Below are 19,571 nucleotides of genomic sequence, written 5' to 3' on the forward strand. Positions count from 1 at the left end.
CTTGCATCTCCCACAGTCCCTTTTCCTATCAAAAATCAAAGTGATCTTTCTAAAACACAAGGCTAGTCATGTCATTCCTACTTAAAACTGTGTAATAGATGTGTTACATGCTTTATATTATCCTTAGCATAAAGTTCAAATTTCTTAATATAGTTTCCAAGGCCCTGCCTTTTCTAATGACCCAGACTTAATTTTTGCCCATCTCTTTCATACTGTCTAATAAAGCCAGTATTTTTTGTTTGTTTGCTTGAATATTTAAAAAGTTAAATATTTGTTACTCCATATTTAGAAAGGTGGGGAAGAAACAGGGGGAGACTGCAAGAACATTCTCACACCTGGCTGGCCAGGCCACTTGTATGATAGAGTAGGCAGAGATGGCTGGAAGGGACAGGATTTATGTTGCATATTTGAACTAAAATGAGTGTAAGACAGGTTCTGTTTACAGGGCAGAAACACCACAGGAGGAACATGGGGCAGCAGAGGCAGAGTGGGCATAAGAATCCTGGCCAGAGGGTGCCCTTGTTTGCTGTCTTCCCTACCTCTCCCAGAGGCATCTCTGTGGCTCTGCTAGGGTTCTTTCACTCACATGATACTTACCAAGTTGAAGATAGGGCCCACACACAGGATGTCTGTGATCTCCCAGTCGCAGGACAGAGGCTTGCAAATGCCCTCAGTGTCCTTATCCTGTCCTACAGGCAGCTGCTGCCCTTGCAGTACTTCTCAGGCCCCCTGGACATGACACAGGTGACACAGCAGGTCTCGGTCCCTCTGAGGAGGAATCCCTGCCCACAGTGTAGGTGCCCACGTTGTCAAACACCAGCCAGTCCCCTACATGTGGTTGCCATAGCCATAGACCCTCAGACACACAGTCATAGCCATCGACTTCCAGACCCCTTGGGCTGCTGCTGTACAGGGACTGCTCCATGGATGGTTTCAAAACAGTGTGATACAGCAGTAAATTGAATGGACTCTAGAGACATACAATAGTATTGATGAATCTTACAGGATGGGGGTAGAGCAGGTCTTGTCAGTCATTATGGGACTCAGTCAAAGGTCCCATAATGCCTTCACCAAGGTAGTACACAATGGTCTTGGGGGCTAAACGGTTTTCCTCCTCCCCACCAGACTGGTTCAGTGGCTCTTGTGTGACTGGCAAGTCAGTGTGAGCTGTTGGTGGGCGGCTTCAACACCCTTCCACATAGGCCTGTCCAGGCTCCTTAAGCTTCCTGACTAGCTTCCTCCAGAGCATGCCAAGGCAGAAGCAGCAATGTCTTTTATGATCTGGTCTCAGAATCCATTCACCATCTGTCCCTCCCACAATGTCCTGTTGGTCCTAAAGGTTAGACCTTTTCACTGTGGGAGAGGACCACCAAGAGTATGCTACAAGAATGCAGACATTGCCAGGGGCCATCTGGGAAGCTGGCTGCCATCCCCAACAGCTCCATTTTTCTGGTCTTTGTAGCTTCTTAGGTCTGGTAGCCAAGAACCTGGTTCTGGAGTCAGACAGACCTGCCTTCCAATTTTGATTGCACTACCTACTGGGTTTCTTACAATACCTTGACAAAGCCATATTCTCTTTTCTGGGGTTTTGTAGAAGGTGTACTACCCACCTCATTTCCTGACTGTCCTGCTCCATCTCCACATAACTAGCTATTCAATCCTCAGATTTTACCTATGTATCCCTTTCTTCAGAAAGTCTTTCCTTAGCTCATTGGTCTGGGTAAGGTGTCTTCCCTGGTGTACCCACTGAACCCTGAACTTCTGACTTTACAATTATCATACATTATTGTATTTGCCTACTTGCTGGTGTCTTCCCCATAAGATTGTGCCTCCAGATTATGAACTGTCTCTACATTGTTTCTTCAGTACCTATAGGTCATAGGTGTTACCAGATTCTGTAAACCAGTTAAATCCATAGCCCAAAGAGTTAGAGGCATCAGGATTACTTAAAGACGTAGAAGTTCTAGGTGCTTAACTCAACAGACATCAATGTGTGTGTATATTTGTATGTAAATATATGTATATACATACAAACTTATGTGTATGTGCATTTGTATACACACATATATAGTCAATCAGTATAATGAAATTTTCTGTGTCTTTATAATGTATACATAAATGAAAAGTATGGATTTCTTTTACCTATTACATTTTTAAAACTTAAAAATAATGAATACTTGCAACACTATAGTGATCAAACATGGCTGGTAACCTGATAAATCAGAACAGCACTTTTGGAAAAAATTTGAAAATATGTTTTAAGAATTAGAAATATGGTCATATACTCTGTAACCTCATTCTGAGGTACTTTATCACAAGGAATGAACTGAAAAGTTAGACTTTTCCCAACATGTATGTGAAAAGATCCTCATATATATACTCATGATGACAGATGAATAAGAGGGAAATTGTTATCTCACATATAATACAGTAAACAGCATCACTGACATAGTCAAAGGGGAAAGGCCTTTGTATATCAGAGTTTGCAAGAGAAATTCTTTCATATTGCTATAGTTAGTGGCAGTAGAAGACTATCACAAAAACTTTAGAAACAAAACACAGCTGAAGCAGCATGGGGCCATGTGTCACTATGAAAGGACATACCTCGTCAGATGATGTCACAGCTCTTTTGGCCAAGATTAGGAAGATTAATTATTCTCCTGTCCTATCTATATGCAGAAGGGTCATTCTAAATTTATGAGATTGGCTTTAAAATTTAACTCTAAAGAAGCTTATTAAATATTTTATAATGTCTTATTCATGCATAAAATGTTTAAACATAGCTAGAGAAAAGTCTAGTTGTTCAACGGGACTTTATCATGTGAAATTCTAAATTAGAGTTAATAAAGATTTAGCCATCTGAAAGGTTATAATTACTGCTGTAACTACTTAGCAAGTTACAGGAGATTTGTAGCTCAGGATTAATTTACTATATGCTATTATAGTTGTCCAAAAGGCATAAAGAAAGCTAAAGCTAGAGACATCAGACTTAAAGACTTAAATTCTGAAATATGGTCAATTTTGGATGGAGAAAGAAAAGTGTGTGTTACTGAACCCTAAAGGGGTCCAGCGTAGGTCCGATTGCTAGTAGCACAGAGAGCCAATTATTGGGACAGTGAGGATTGCCAAGGAAGAAAGGAATTTTTTAATATGAAAGGAGTCTTTCAGGAGAATGGGAGAAACAGACTCAAATCTGTCTCTTGGACTAAAAAGGACATGGCCTTTTTAACTAGGGGCTATGTGCATTAAAATCCCTGAAACTAGTAGCAGCTCTTCCCACACAGATGTCCCAAGACATAGATGGGATCATAAATGATACAGAGTCAGGACAGCAAGAAATGTTTTAACTGAACCAAGACAGAGATGGTTATCTGAGCATAGCTGGCCATGGATGGTGCTGCTTCCCTGCCCATGAATATTGACAGTTAATGTTACAGCTCAGCCAGGTTCATTGCCCACTGCCCAAGAGGAAACCCATACACTGAGACAGCAGGGGTTATAGTGGAGAAAAAGTTTAATATCACAGGCACCATGTGAGGAGACAAGAGGGAGTTCTGAAATCCATCTCCTTGAGAATTCGGGAGAAATGGTGGACAAAGATATTTTGACAGACAAAGGGCTAGGCAATTGGGTCTGCTGACTGGCTGGGTTCAGGGTGGAATCATAGGGGTGTAGAAGTTGTCTTCTTACACTGAGTTAATTCCTGGGTGGTGGTCACAAAACAAATGAGTCAGTTCCTTGGAATGGGCCACTAGTCTGGGTGCGTCAGCCAGTCCACTGAAATGCAGGACCTGAAAGATAATCTCAGAAACTAGGTGTAGGTTTCACAAGGATGATGTTGTCTATTGGATCAATGAAGACAGCTAAAAATCTTTATGACTATCAGCTATATGACTCCTGAGTAGTAAGTAATTATAGAAAAGCAAGCTAGGGAACAATGGCTGATTATATATATATGTATTTTTAACTATGCCTATACCTTTGCAGAGTTCAGGCCCCTACCACAGTTCACACCTTGTGGCCACTTATTAATTTTATAAAGGGCAGTTTACTTAATAAGGAACAATATTGTTTGTTAATTTATATTTACACATTATGTCAATTATGGTAGATAAATATCAAATTTTATGTAAGTACAGTGATCTACACTGTAAGTGATCTACACTTTCACATAATTATCTCTTGGAAATTCAGTAATTATAAAAAATGACCACTTAATCATTTTTAAAAATTAAAGGCAAGTCAATATGCTTTTTAATAGGTTTGTCAACAGAAAAACCCAAACTCTAAAATAATTTAAAGAGGTTTATTCTGAGCCAAATCTGTGCAAGCCATGGCCCATGGGACAAGCTCTCAAGAGGTCTTTAGAAAATGTGCACAAAGTGACCAGATTACAGTTTGGCCTTATACTTTCATGGGGACAGGAATTACAGGTAAAATAATAAATTAATACATAGAAAGTATACATTGCTTTGGCCTGAAAAGGCCCAACATCTCAAAGCAGGAGCTTACAAGTCATAGATGGGTTTTAGGGATTCTTTAATTGACAATTGGTTGAAAAAGTTAAGCTTTGTCTAAAGACCTGGAGTCAGTGGAAAGAAATGCGTGAGTTAAGATAGGGGTCTGCTAGGATGCTAGGTAAGGGGACCTTCTATCTCTTGTGTGATGCTATACTAGAATCAAGTTGGGAAATAAACCACATTATATTGGGTTAATAAAACCCATTTGGTGATATTTAGCATTTGTAGATATAACTCACCAGGTCCCTTAAAAACGAATTTGGGCAAAATAAAAAGGTCAGAGTTCAGTCCTCAGGTTTAAATATTTCCATTCTACTAATGTTTGGACCCAATTATACAAGGGGCATTTGTTTTCACTAAAGCCTATTATATTAGTTATCTATTGCTGCCTCAAATTACCTAAAGATTTAGTAACTTAAAGCAATAATAAACATTCTCTCTCACAGTTTCTGTGTGCTAATAAGTCAGGAGTTGTTTAATTCCTGGTGATTCTGGCTCAGTGTTTCAAGTTGTTGTCAAGGTGTTGATCAGGATACAATTATATGAAGGCTTTACTGGTGCTAGAGGATCTGCTTCCAAAGTGGCCCTCATGTGACTGGCAAGTCCGCATGAGCTATTTGTGGAAGGCTTCAGCACCTTTCCACATAGGCCTGTAGCATGAGGGCTGCTTGAGGCCTTCCTGACTAGCTTCCTGCAGAGCAAGCCATCCAAGAGAGCGAGGTAGAAGCAGCAATGTCTTTTATGACATCGTCTCAGAATCCATTCACCATCAGTCTCTCCTATAATATCCTTTTGGTCTTAAGGTTAGACTTTTTTTATTGTGGGAGAGAACCACACAAGAGTATGCTACAAGCAGATGGAAATCATTGGGGGCCATCTTGGAAGCTGGCTACCACACCTATCAGCTCCATTTTCCTGGATGTTGTAGCTTCTTAGGTCTGGTGGCCAAGAACCTGGTTCTGGAGTCAGACCAGTCTTGCAATTTAAATTGCACTACCTACTTACTCTTTCTAATCCTCAGTTTCCTCATTTATTACATGGAAATGAAAGATCTACCTCATAATTTTACTATAAGAAGGAAATTGGTTAATGCCCACAAAAATGATCCTTTCTGCTACATCATGTTATTTCACAGCTCAAATTCTCTGGTGGCTTCCTGTCAGATTTGGAAATTCAATGCCTTACCAGAAGCTGATGTAGCAACTGCCTACGGCTCTGACCTTGTTCCTTCTCACTGTCTCCCTTCCTCATTCCGTTCCATCTGTGGACCTCCTTGTCATTCTGAGCTCTCTGTCACCACAGGACCTTGCCTCCTGCTTTGCCTCTCCATGGAATGTTTTTGCCTTTACATTTTCATGAATCATTTGTCTACTTCATTTAGGTCTCTGCCTAAAGTTTACCTCCTCAGAGACCTTCTCTGACTATTCCTTTCATTTCTTTATCCTTCTTTTTTTAAAAATTCATAATACTACTCTCTGATATTGTATTATATACAGTTGACCCTTGAACAACACAAGTTTGAACTACATAGGTCCATGGATATGCAGCTTTTTTTCAACCTAGCATTCACAAGGTGTGAAACTCATGTATACAGAGGGCAAACTTCTGCAGGGCCCACTGTGGGACTTGAGTATGCCAGGATTTTGGTATAGTTATATATTTATATATAGTGATGAGTAATACTTTCTGAAGAGTTATCCACTGAGTTAGAACACACTCACCTCTGAGAGAGTGTAACGTAAATCACATGCCAGCAGCACATGGGGAAAAGGGAGATATAAAACATACCAACTACCATACATGTGAGTGAGTGTGTATGTGTGTGTGTGTCAGTTAAATTAAAACTTTAATGGACTTTAAGAAGTTCTCATTCCATAGTGAAAGTTTGATCATTTTCAGTTAGTCACTTTGTTTCATTCATAAAATATTAGTGAAAAAACCCTTTAGAGAGAGATTTTGTAATGGTGCCCACCTGAAATGAAAATTGTAGTCCGCAATCTGGTGTCTGATGGATGGGACAAGAGTTGGGTGAGAGTGGACACCAGGCCTTAAAGCACAGTGCCCTAGATAAAAACAATTCCGGATGAGTTACATCATCCTACCTATTTCTCTGATTCCATTCTACAATCTTAATTAGTTTGTTTTTTGAATTTCTGCCTTTTTTTAAAGTCAAGATCATGACCATAAGCTGATTACAGATTTGACTTCCTTATTACATTAACATTTAATTATCTTATAGATGTATACCTCTAATGCTCAATGTTCAAGGAATGTACCAATGCAGAAAATTTGCAACAGTTAATAATGGTGGTCTTAATAAATAACCATGGTTTTCTATAGTTTTCTTTTAAAGTCAGACTTGCCCATATAATCCAATGCAGGATTATTAGAAAAAAATCACCTAAATTAACTCCTACCTCTCTGCTAGCTAAGACAATTTCTATTTTCAAACAATTTCAGTATTTATTAATATAACCTTTCCTTTCTAACTTTTTTCAATGTTGCCAACAGTTACTAGGCAAGCAGTCCTCAGGGAAAGGCATGTATTATAAACAGGTTATTTTAAATTTGTTTAAGACTTGACTCTTAGACGAGTCTTTAGTGGTTGTACAGTGCCCTGGATCTTTCTAGGCCAAACTCTGAAGCAGGGGATCATGTTGACTCTCCAACTTTTGGATTTCTCTTGTAAGGTTAGTAATTTCTTTCACATGCTCACTGTCCCCTGTGTCTGTGCTCCACTGTCCCTACCAAATCAGATACCCATGCAGGGCTGCTTGCTTGTATGGTACCTTCATGGAAATTAGGAAAAAGCATTCTTTCACCCTGGCAGAAAGCAGCCCTGCAGGAGACTTGATTCGGTAGGGGCAGTGGCCAGGGCATATCACTTTGCTAGCAGAGCAGAGGCTGACTTTGAGCCCTTACACCCCACCGCTTGGCTGGAGGCCCTAGAGCACAGTAACAGGATTGGAAGTCATTGTTCCCTTGGCGATGCTTCCCGTATCTATCTCCACTATCATCCTATCAGCTGACGACCCTGCTAAATCATATTAAGTAGAACAATTCTTCACTAAGAGGCATTCTAGCTCAGTGGGACTGCATAGCAAAGTGCTTAGGAGTGGGGGTTCTAAAGCCAGATGTCTTGGCTTTGAATCCTGACTCTACCAATTAATAGGCTGAGACCCTAGGCTTATTATGCAAATCCCTCTTTGCCTCACAGTTGCTATATGTAGCACATACTCAAGTCACGTTATCAATATAGGGTATCCCAGAAAGCCTAGAAGAGTTGTTCAAATATTGCCTCCTGGTGCAATTATGACAACTCAATGAAAGTGCAGTTCCATCTGATAATGCTTCTCCTTAATGCCTTCTACCCACTCTTTCTGGAGTCTGGCAGACAACATGGAATCATTCAGCAAACATTTGAACACTTACTGTGCACAATGGTAGACAAAAACATTTTAAGAGACAACCCCTACTCCTCAATATAAGTTCCCTAATTCTCAAAAAGTCAATCAAAATAAAGGAACATTATTTGTTGTCCTAAAACAAATGTGACCATATCAAGAAGCATGGCATAGGCCTTCTGGCTCACTAGAATAGACACATGCTCTAGAGATAGATCATCTTTGAATCCAGGCTCCCTCACTTATTGGATATGTGACCTCAAGTAAGCTACTTAACATCTCTGAGCCTCAGTTTCCTAATAGGTAAAATAAGGTAAAACAAAACCAAGAAAAAGTTTCAAGGGTTATTGTAAGGATTGAGATAGTATTTGGAAACAAAGATATTTGTGGCACATAGGAGGTACTTAATGTAGCTTTTGTTCCAATTAATATTTTCTATTATCATCATCTAATTTCCTTTGCAGAGAACTATGGTGGCTCCCAATATTCCACAGATTAAAATCCAGATGCATCATATTCAAGGCTTTTGGGAATTTGACCCCCACCTACCATTCTTTTTTTTTCTTTTCTTTTTGAAACGGAGGCTCACTCTGTTGCCCCAACTAGAGTGCAGTGCCATCAGCCTAGCTCACAGCAACCTCAAACTCCTGGGCCCAAGCGATCCTACTGCCTCAGCCTCCTGAGTAGCTGGGACTACAGGCATGGGCCACCATGCCTGGCTAATTTTTTCTATATATTTTTAGTTGTCCAGCTAATTTCTTTCTATTTTTTTGGTAGAGACAGGGTCTTGGTCTTGCTCAGGCTGAGTTCAAATGATCCACCCAGCTTGGCCTCCCAGAGTGCTAGGATTACAGGCGTGAGCTACCGCACCTGGCCCCAACCTACCATTCTATCCACTCTCCTTATGATGAACCCTAGGACCCAAACACATGGAGTTTCTTGCAGGTTCCAGAACCTGCTATTACAGATCCTCTGTTGCAATGGTCATTCTATGTGTCAGCTTGACTGGGTCATAGGATGCCCAGATATTTGTTCAAACATTATTCTGGTTGTTTTTGTGAGGGCATTTTTGGATAAAATTAGCATTTAACTCAGTAGACTGAGTAAAGCAAATTGCCCTTCCTAATCTGAGTAGGTTTCATCCAATAAGCTGAAGGCCTGAGTAAAATGAAAAGGCTGACCTTCCTCTGAGGAAGAGAGAATTCTTTCTGTCTGATGGCCTTCTGACTAAAACATAGGCTTTTTTCCTGCCTTTGGACTTGAACTGAAACATCTGCTCTTCCGGAGTCTCAAGCCTACTGGTATTTTGCCCAGGGAACTTCTATCATTCTTGTGTAAATATATATATATGTGTGTGTGTGTGTTTGTGTATATATATATATATATATATATATATATATATATATAGTTTAAATAATAATAACAATAGGTGCCTGAGCATTCTATATATTTTTTAAATCAGTATTTGTTCGATTTGTATTCAAAAAGCATAGAGGATAAAATCCTTATATTGGTACATCACCTCTGCCTTGAAGAAACCAAGGAACTTAACTGTGGCCTAAAAGCTGTAAAGGTTCCTAGTCACTCTGAAGAGATTCTATTATTCAAAAGCAATTTGAACAATATAATACTATGGAGAAAACAATAGGATTCCTATTTTAAATTTAATTTTCTTCTATCTATTGCTACTTTTGAAGATCTACAGCATAGGTCCTTTGTTTAAAATAAATGTGAGTTTTGGTTTTTGTGTTTTCTTTTTGGTGTCCTTTATGTTTTTCTTGACTGGTCATAAGGAGCCACTAGATGGCAGAGGATGCTTCTTTTGATTATAATGAGAAAATATTTTAAACATTCAGTAGGAAACAAGTTTTAGAAAACATCTAAAAAAATCATCTTATAGACTTCATAGATAACATTTTTACGAGTATCCCATGGCCCTGACATCAGTGAATTTGGCCTTAAAAATTAGCTATATTGTAGTAATAATGATGACAATGACAGCAATAATAATAATAGACAAACCACAAACATTTATTGAATGCTGGTTATATACCAGGCAACAATCTAAGAGGTTAGATTATGCTGTTTGATCCTCACAGCAGCCTGATAAGGCAAACACTGTGAATATCCATTGTGAGGAAGAGGAAGCTAATCTTAAAGAGGTCAAATGATGCCCAGGTCATCGATAAGTAGCAGAGGCTGGACTCAAACCAGGTCTGTGGGACTTCAGAGCCTGAGTGACTAACAACCTCACTCCACAGACTCAGGACTGGGAGAATTTTTTATTTTTTATTTTCAGAAGGCTGACCCACTTTATGATGGAATTAGTTTTAGGCATGTATTGGTTTCAGATATATTGTCGTATAAATTTTTAAAACTAGCCAGGTACGGTGGCTCACACCTGTAATCCTAGCTCTCTGGGAGGCCGAGGCAAGAGGATCACTCGAGGTCAGGAGTTCAAGACCAGCCTGAGCAAGAGCGAGACCCTGTCTTTACTAAAAAATAGAAAGAAATTAGCTGGACAATTAAACATATATAGAAAAAATCAGCTGGACATGGTGGTGCATGCCTGTAGTCCCAGCTACTTGGGAAGCTGAGGCAGAAGGATTGCTTAAGCCTAGGAGTTTGAGGTTGCTTTGAGCAAGGCTCATGCCACGGCATTCTAGTCTGGGCAATAGAGCGAGACTCTGTCTCAAAAAAAAAAAGAAAAAAATTTTAAAACCTGAATGGAGAAGATATATTGTCATATTTTTTATGTCATGCTAATATCAGTGAGCTTAATCCTTAAGGTCATTATGAAATGAAGAGTTTATTAAGGTCTTTACAGGTGTATAGGCCAACCTGTCATCTCTTTTTCTAATCATCCTATTTAATCCATTCCCTCAGAACCTCTTTTTCATTATGCCTGTAAGACCTTTCTCTAGCAAAAAATTTAAGTCCCCTGCAACAGTGTCATTGGCAAGAATAATATTATAATGGTGTCACTGTATACATGTAAAAATAAAATAAAATGACAGAGCTGTTAAAAAATTAGTTTTTCCAAGTCCAATGTGCTCATCTTCAGAAAACTACAACATATTCTAAAGCCTCAAGCTAACAGAGGCATTCATGATAACAAAAAGGCATTTTTCTTTATTTCCTAAATAACACTTAATAACTATCTTAAAGATATAATGGGAAAAGTAAGAGATTCTGGAGATAATATCTGTTAAGCTTTGTGCCAATATGTGATTGTTTTATAAATATGTGATCATGTAGAAATTCCATAGGACAGTGACTCACTGGAAATCTCACAGGGCTGGTCCTCCTTTTGTTAAATGATAGTTTTAGTTGGCATCTTTATCCTTGTGGTTCCTTTCTATTTCTCTTCTTTGGAAAAAAGAAAAGGGCGGGGGAGGGATGTGAAAGTGATATTCCATACCTACACAGATGTTATTTGAATAAACAAAAGAGTGTCTCTAAGTCTTCATGTTCCCAGATATGAAGGTGGAAGTGTGGGGTGAAAGGAGAAAGTTTAAGTCTCATGTATCTTTATTACATGTTAAGATATGCAGTTTTCCTCTAATCAGCTAAATGTAATGATTATATCTTGCACTCCATTCATATAATGCTTTAGAGTTTAGAAAATGCTTTCAAAAGACATCAGCTCTTTAAATCTTTAAAATAATGCTTTGAAATAAAGAAGGGAGAGAAGTAGACAGATTTGAATGGTAATTGGTAGTTCATTGGATGTTGGTAGTTTGTTGGATGTTAAATGTGATACTTATTCGTATTATTATCTAAGCTACATTTCAGTGTTTTTTATTTTTCATTAACATCTTCAAATTATAATAGGCAAAATGGAAATTCAGAAATAATTGTCCTTATTTGGTTTCCTTTTAAATACTCAAACTTTATGTTAGTCAAACTTAAATGTCTAGTATGGCTGTACATTATAGGTGTGCCAGTAAGTTGTGGGTTTATATAACTAAGAACTTTTCTAAATAACAGAATAAAAATAATAAAAAAAATTCAAGAAACTGATGTCTTAGGAATTTGAGATAAAAAATTTTCTATCACACTAATTATAAATTTTACTGACAAAAAATGTTTAATATTATTTCCTTAAGCTACAGAAGTATATGTCAGGGATTAAGAGTTTAAGGCTATTTACTGTCCCTTTATTAGTTGATTTTTCATATATTGTTTACAGACTTCTTTTCTCCTTTTTTAAAAAGAAGTCATATTTACCTATAATGATATTGAGAGCCTTCTTAGAAGAATTGCTAAAAGAGAATTTTCTTCTAATTTTATAATTTAAAATGTTATGCATTTAGAATATAATTATACTGTACAATATTATTTTAGCCTATTTTTTTTTTTTTTTTTTTTTGAGACAGAGTCTCGGTTTGTTGTCCAGGCTAGAGTGAGTGCCATGGCGTCAGCCTAGCTCACAGCAACCTCAAACTCCTGGGCTCGAGCGATCCTTCTGCCTCAGCCTCCCGAGTAGCTGGGACTACAGGCATGCGCCACCATGCCCGGCTAATTTTTTATATATATATCAGTTGGCCAATTAATTTCTTTCTATTTATAGTAGAGACGGGGTCTCGCTCTTGCTCAGGCTGGTTTTGAACTCCTGACCTTGAGCAATCCGCCCGCCTCGGCCTCCCAAGAGCTAGGATTACAGGCGTGAGCCACCGCGCCCGGCCTTCCTCTAACTGTTGAGTCATATTCTCTTATATTCATTCACTGTTTAGGTCGAGATTACTGCCTACATTTTTAGTTTTACATGATTGGTATGTGTATCATTATACAATAAAATTATTAAAAGTCAGACATTTTACATATTTGTCTATACCTTTCTCTCCTTGTCTGAGCCTCTAAACACCATTTTTTTTCTTCTTAAAATAGTTGTTTTTCAGTTTACCAAGAGCTATCATTCCATTGAAAATAATAGCTTAGTTTTAACAAAAAGGGGCAGCCTTAGCAAAGGCATAAGGGTCAAAAATTTTCATAGTGTACAAAACTACTTCCCCTTCCCCATTGTACTAGGATAAGTAAAGTTAGCTACTGTGACAATCAAATCTCAAAATGACAGTGGCTTAATACAACAAAAGTTTATTTTTTGCCCTCATGCAAAGTCTAATGATGATGTTCTGGGCTAGATGACAGCCTTCAATGTGGGCATTCAGGGAACTCTCTTTCCTTCAAGATGGGCAGGTAGAGGCATCTGCTAAGAAGCTCAGATTTTGCTGCTGGATCTTCCGCATCCAGCTGGCAAATTTGGTCTAAGAAAATATGAAGGATTACATAGGAAGTTTGTATGTCAGGCTTGGAAATGGTTGACCTGGTTCTGCCTTCATTCTGCATTAGCCATAACTCAGTCATGTGCAAGGGAGGCAGTTAAATGTTAGTTAGTGGCCAGCAAGTAAAGGAAAAGGTTTTGTTGAACATGGGGGCAGTCCTTGCCAAGCCCACATTAGTAGTCCTATGAAAGAAGTTCCTTTCAGCAACTCTTTCATGTCTTCCTTATGCAGACGTAATTTGATAAGGGACTGCAGAATTTTTGAGCCACATCCCTATCCTACTATCACACCTAATCTTTAAACCTTTAGAGTAGACTATTCTGAGGTCTTTTACTGACAGGTCTCAAATGTTATGTGGCTCTGGGAGGCTTTAGAGCAGACAGGGTTTGTGTGTAGGCATGAAAGAGGGAAAATGGACATGCAGTAGACAAGGCAGGGATTCAGATTTACCTAACTCTGCTGAGGCTGTTGTCAAAGCCACAAGAGGGTTCCAGTCTAGGTGCATTTACGTCACACAAAAATCCGATTATTGAAACAATAAGAATTGCTAAGGAAGAAAGGATCTTTAATATGATGGGAGAACAGGAGAAGCTGCGTCAATCTGTCTCCCTGACTCAGGGATATAATGGGCTTTTAAAGGAGGGGCCACATGCCTTGGGGCAGGTCATGATATATCCTACAAGGGGCTACTTGCATTGGGGGCAGGTCATAGGGAATGGTGGGTGAATTGTGGGCCAGGAAGTCTCCTGTGGGGCCCTCAGAATCTCAACTTCTTTATCTTGTAGAAAATCCATTATTTCAGGCCAGGTGTGCTGGCTCACACCTATAATCCCAGCACTTTGGGAAGCTGAGGCAGGAGGATCACTTGAGGCCACGAGTTTGAGTCCATCATTTCTGGGAAACAACTCAGAGAGTAGAGTAGTTAGTTAAGTGAGATTATAAAAATTATAGAGGGGTTCTGGTTACAAGGCCACTGCCCAGATCACATAATGAGAGCTCTACCTCCAAGCTCTCCTCTCAATCCCTTTCCCACTGCAGTTAGCATGACCTGGTCTCTACCTCTGGCAGGCAGTGAATGAGTGGCCCACATTCATCAGTAGAATTGGCTTCAGGAAAAACTGAACAAGAAAATTAATGAGGTTATATAGGTTCATTAAGAAAATGTCTTAATGAGTTATTTAGCGATATTTGAAATAGATTAAAACGTTTTTATCCTTATGCTCTGACGGACTCTTGTGCCTAGCACTGAATTTGGAAATTGGATTGTTTGGTTATTGAAAATTACACTCACATATATTGATAGACTTGTTAATATTTGAAACTGACTGAATGTAAATTTAATTTGCTGGTTTAAATTTGAATAAGGGCTTTAACCCCTTTTATGGAGATTAAGAGAAATCTCTTCTGTTAACTTGTTTTACTGTTATTACCATGGAGACCAGAGGAAGCACAATCTTTGTAAATTCATAACCCAAATAAATTACCTTCCAAGCAATTAATGTTTTTAGACATTTATTCACTTAAAATGATTTTTGAAATGATTTACATTTTTTGTCAAAAATGAATATGGATTTTTTTTTTACTTGCTTGAGTTTCATAAATATTCAGCCCTGGACCATAGGTTATAAATATAAAATTAATTCACTGAAATATATTTATTTATGAGTCTAGAGTTATTCATTAGTTCATCACAAAATGTCATAGCAAAAAGCAATTTAATTGTATAAATTGCTTTTATTAGTTACAGATCATTAAAATGTGCAATTATAATGAAAAATCGTATACATAATATCAAAGTTAATGTTAATATTGTATTCTAAATTATCTAATAGTCTATAGCTGTGGTTCCCAACCCCCAGCCCCCCATGGCTGGCCAGAACTGGCTACACAGCAGGAGGCGAACAAGCAAAGCCCTATCTGCATCCACAGCCACTCCCCATAACTCACATCACCACCCAAGCCCCGCCCCCAGTCAACTCACTGGGGATATCAGACCCTTACAGGATCATGAACCAGACTGCAAACTGTGCATGTGAGGTATCCAGGTTGCCCGATCCCCATGAGAATCCAAGGCCCACACCCCTGGTCCGTGGAAAAACTATCTTCCATGAAATTGGTCCCTGGTATCAAAAAGATTGGGGACCACTGTTCTATAGGATATATATTATTCTGTTCTAAATTTTAGAATAATAACTATTATTTCAAAATATATACATTAAATGAGAATTGCTGTAAGACATGAAAGTAATTTGCTACTTGTCAATGTAGTGTTAGTAATGGTTATGACCAGCAGTATTTAGTTAACTCTCATAACTAACTCCTTGCTTGAATAACATTTTTCCCCCTAAATATTGTGTCTTTCTCATTTAGAATTATGACCACTGAGAAATCTCTGTGGAGATTCTGGAGAAAATATGGATTTAGCCCAATGACTGTTAGATTTCTATCAATTCATTCATCTTAGCCAGAAATGACATCTTATGCTAACTTTAAGAAGAAAAGTAAATTCACATTGCTATTCTCCCCAAAGTATGTTCAACAAAATTCTGCATATTGAGATTGAGTTCAGATGCAGCTTCCTGCCAGACTCAGAGGAGGGAAGCAGCAGTGCTTTTTAGATTCTTGGGTCTCTCTCTAACCAGCCTTCTACCCATCCAACCTGAAGGATCATCCATCCTTTCCTAAAGCTACCTCCCCCGTGCCCCCCCATATCTATCAAAATAGCTACAACCAGTAATTATAATGTAAATACAGATGAATTTGGGGTCACTGGGAGCTGTTTCAAGTCTGTACTTCCTCATGAGAGAAGCAGAACAACTCTGGAGCCTGAGTTTGTAATCCCAGCTCAGCCAATTGTGGAATCCTAGGCAAATTACTAAACTTCTCTGGTCCTCAGCTTGCTTTTAATGTAAAGTGTGGATGATAATAGTACTTATTTCATAGGTAGTGGTATGAAGGCTTGTTACTGTTTGCAAAAGCCAATTGTTAAATTTTCAGGAATTTGCAAGCCATTGTTAAGCATAGCCCCTATTAAAAATTGAATTATTATATGATTTAATAAATAAATTATATCAACTCAAAGGCAATAAATACTCAAAACTCATCACTTCTTAATTATTTGACTATAATTATTATACTATTCTCTATGTTTTCGAGTTATTTATATCTGTTGTATCTCCACGGTACAAAAGTGAATCTCTCCCCACCTCCCATGTTCAGTGCTATCAGGTTGGTAGCTTGAAATTGGCAATGATAGAAATTGGCACACACTACAAATCATGTTTCTCTTTAACCATTCAAACACTTCTCATAGTGTTTTTAGGATTTGTCATTCTTAAAAAAATATATTAGACACATGTATTATATTAATATAAATATGTAATATATTATGTATTCATATATTAGCATATAAATAAGTTAAGCGTGTGTGTGTGTATAAACAAAATAGCACTATTTGGGGTAAGTTCTCAAGATGTATTAGCCATTATTATTTCTGAGTTGTGTTTATTTTGGTTTTCATATCTATATTCTTTCTTCTTTTTCTCATTCAGTTCTACTTTTCCTCTTTTTTCTTTTCCTCCCCCAACCCCCAAACCTGATGCAGTGAGCATGGGGAGATAGGACAGTAACTAGAAATCATTCTAGTTCTGCTTTCTTTCCTCCTAACCTCTACAGACTTGATCTGAGACTGTGTATATCTGTCTGATTTAGCACTGGATCCCCAGCACCCAGCAGTGAGCCTGCCACACAGTAGCCCCCAAATAATCTCTGCTCTGCAGAGCCACGCAAGGGCAGGCAGGGAGAGTGTTGCATCTGTGCAGGACACATGCTTGCGGATGCTCCCTTCTGCTCACTCTGGCTTTAGTATGTCCCATTCGGTTCCAGAAAATCAAAGCTACAGTTAGGAACTGCTGTTCTCCAGCACTGTTGGACCATCCCCTTCCAAGATTCACTAAAAAGCTTTTAAGAATATTCTAGAGCAGTAGTCCTCAACCTTTTTTGGCACCAGCGACTGGTTTCATGGAAGACAAGTTTTCCACGGATATGTGTGTGTGTGTGTGTGTGGAGAGAGGAATGGTTTTGGGATGATTCAAGCACATTACATTTATTGTGCAGTCAAATGTCTCTGCTAATGATAATTTGTACTTGCAGCTGCTCCCCAGCGCTAGAATCACCACCTGAGCTCCACCTCAGATCATCAGGCATTATATTCTCATAAAGAGCGTCCAACCCAGATCGCTGCAGCGCATGCACAGTTTATAGTAGGGTTCACCCTCCTATGAGAATCTAATGTTGCCACTGATCTGACAGGAGATGGAGCTTATACAGAAAAGCAAGAGATGGGGAGAAGCTGTAAATACAGATGAAGCTTTGCTGTCTCACTACTACTCACCTTCTGCTGTGCGGACCAGGTCCTAACAAGCCACAGACCAATATGACCAATACTGGTCTGTGGCCTGGAGGTTGGAGACCACAATTCTAGAGAGTTTAATAGATTCAGTAACCTCAAGAAGCTGTAAATATTAATAGCAATAGACTATTCTGTGAAGAAGTATGCAAATTTACTAAGGTTTTCATTTCCCCCATTTCTGGAACCTCTTCATCTTTGCTCTCCTTCCTCCATTTTAAATGCCTAGTCAAGAGCTTTCCTATGTAGTAATTATTGTCAAACTGGCTCTGGTTTTCAGAATCAGATATTCATCCTGTTTGTCAATCTAATGACCTGCTTTGGTTCATTTCGCAATTAGAAATCCCTCTGACCTGTGGCCTAATTCAGTTCTCATTAAGTTGCCTTATAATGAAGAACTTTGAGATTTAGTTTTATGATAGCTTGGTTGTATTTTATTTTAGATTATAGGTTACCATTTTGCCCTAATTCAAACTAACAGTAAAATCTGAATTTTGAGTAGCAGTTAAATATATAAAAATACTGATTTGTTACAGTTCAGCTACTTACAATTATACTTTTAATAAACAGAGTCATTCATAGATTCTAAAATTTAAAGAGAACTTATCCAAGGGAATTTTATGCATACAACTTTTGCCACATCCCTGTTGAACTTCCTAGTGCTCTTTATGATCAAAATAGTTCAGGAATCTATAACCAGCTCTTTTATTTATGGCACTGGGACTAACTTATCTAAATAATGCAAACTTGTGCCCTCAGGTAATTATAAAGAGATGAAAATCCAACATAAAACTTTTTTTAATGACCTAGTTCCTTAAAAGTTAAAAAAATAAATATTAATATTTTATCTCAAGATTTTGTTGCCCAAATCATTTTAAATGATTTGTTTGTTTAAACAAATGGCTATGGATTGGCATTAACGCATCCTCTTGGACAATTTGGTTGCTTCTTAGGTTAAAGGTGGTTCAGCATCCTGCTCATGAGTGGCTCTCTGCGGGGGGGTAAGTTAATTGTCTAGACAGCCCCTAGTATTGTCACAGCTGCATAGCAGATGGTGCAGTGAGCAGAGGGCAGCTATGTGGATCCTGCCTCCTGGTTTCATCTGCTTACAGGCCACAAATCAATCTCTCTCTCCCCCCCACCCCCACTTTATACTTAAATGTACTTCCATTTATTTGCTACCGTGGGCTCAAAAATATTTCTCTCTCTGCCCCACCCTGACCCCCAATAGACATCTGAAATATAAACTGTTTTCTTGTGTAATAAAAGAAAATAGAATGACTTCCATACACAGTTGAAAAAAATCTCTTTGAGTTTAGGGAAAAGGCCTGGGTTAGGAGTCCCTGGAAGAACAGGTGTTGTAGCATGTTTGAATGGTGGGCCATCTGCTAGGTTATGGGAACCTGCCGAGTACAGCTGGCTGCCTGACATATCAGGGCGTCACTGATTAATATATCACAAGAAATATGTTAACACCATACTTATAGGAAATGGTGCCCAGTATGGTATGAAGCTGAAATTAAAAATATAGGTCAATAACTTGTTCATTCTGCTTGTTGCGGCCTAATGTGAGACTTAAAGTGTATCACATATGGGAGTTTACGTTTTCCATTCACTTACTACAGAGTAAAGGCATAAAACCTATAATTTCTCTCTTATACTCTGAAGATCAAATGACATTAGTCTTTCAAAATGTAAGATCTCATCCTCTACAAAATATAATGCAATTGAACAATATTCTACCCCCAAATCACATCTCCCATAGATCAGACTATCTAGTAAAAGATTCTTTCATCTGAACCCAAAACTTGTATAGTATAGTATTAGCAGAATTCAGTATTCTATTTCATGAATGTAGTATACATCCAAAATGCATTGCTTTGTCTGACTTCTTTCGAATGATGTTTCTGTCTCCTAGAAGTTCTTGTTCATATTTTTTAGGGGAATAGGTACA

The 19,571-nt window shown here is 38.4% G+C and overlaps 1 long non-coding RNA gene across 1 annotated transcript in view; it reads right to left on the bottom strand.

Annotated features, from left to right (window-relative positions):
• Positions 1 to 3,518: 3,518 nt before the first annotated feature.
• Positions 3,519 to 19,571, bottom strand: part of LOC142871380 (uncharacterized) — a 47,724-nt gene continuing 31,671 nt past the window's right edge. The window contains exon 3 of the long non-coding RNA XR_012919629.1: positions 3,519 to 3,791. This is a non-coding gene — a long non-coding RNA (uncharacterized LOC142871380). The remainder of the gene's footprint in view (positions 3,792 to 19,571) is intronic.

This window comes from Microcebus murinus, chromosome 6 (assembly GCF_040939455.1).
Source record: "Microcebus murinus isolate Inina chromosome 6, M.murinus_Inina_mat1.0, whole genome shotgun sequence".
Classification (NCBI taxonomy): domain Eukaryota; kingdom Metazoa; phylum Chordata; class Mammalia; order Primates; family Cheirogaleidae; genus Microcebus; species Microcebus murinus.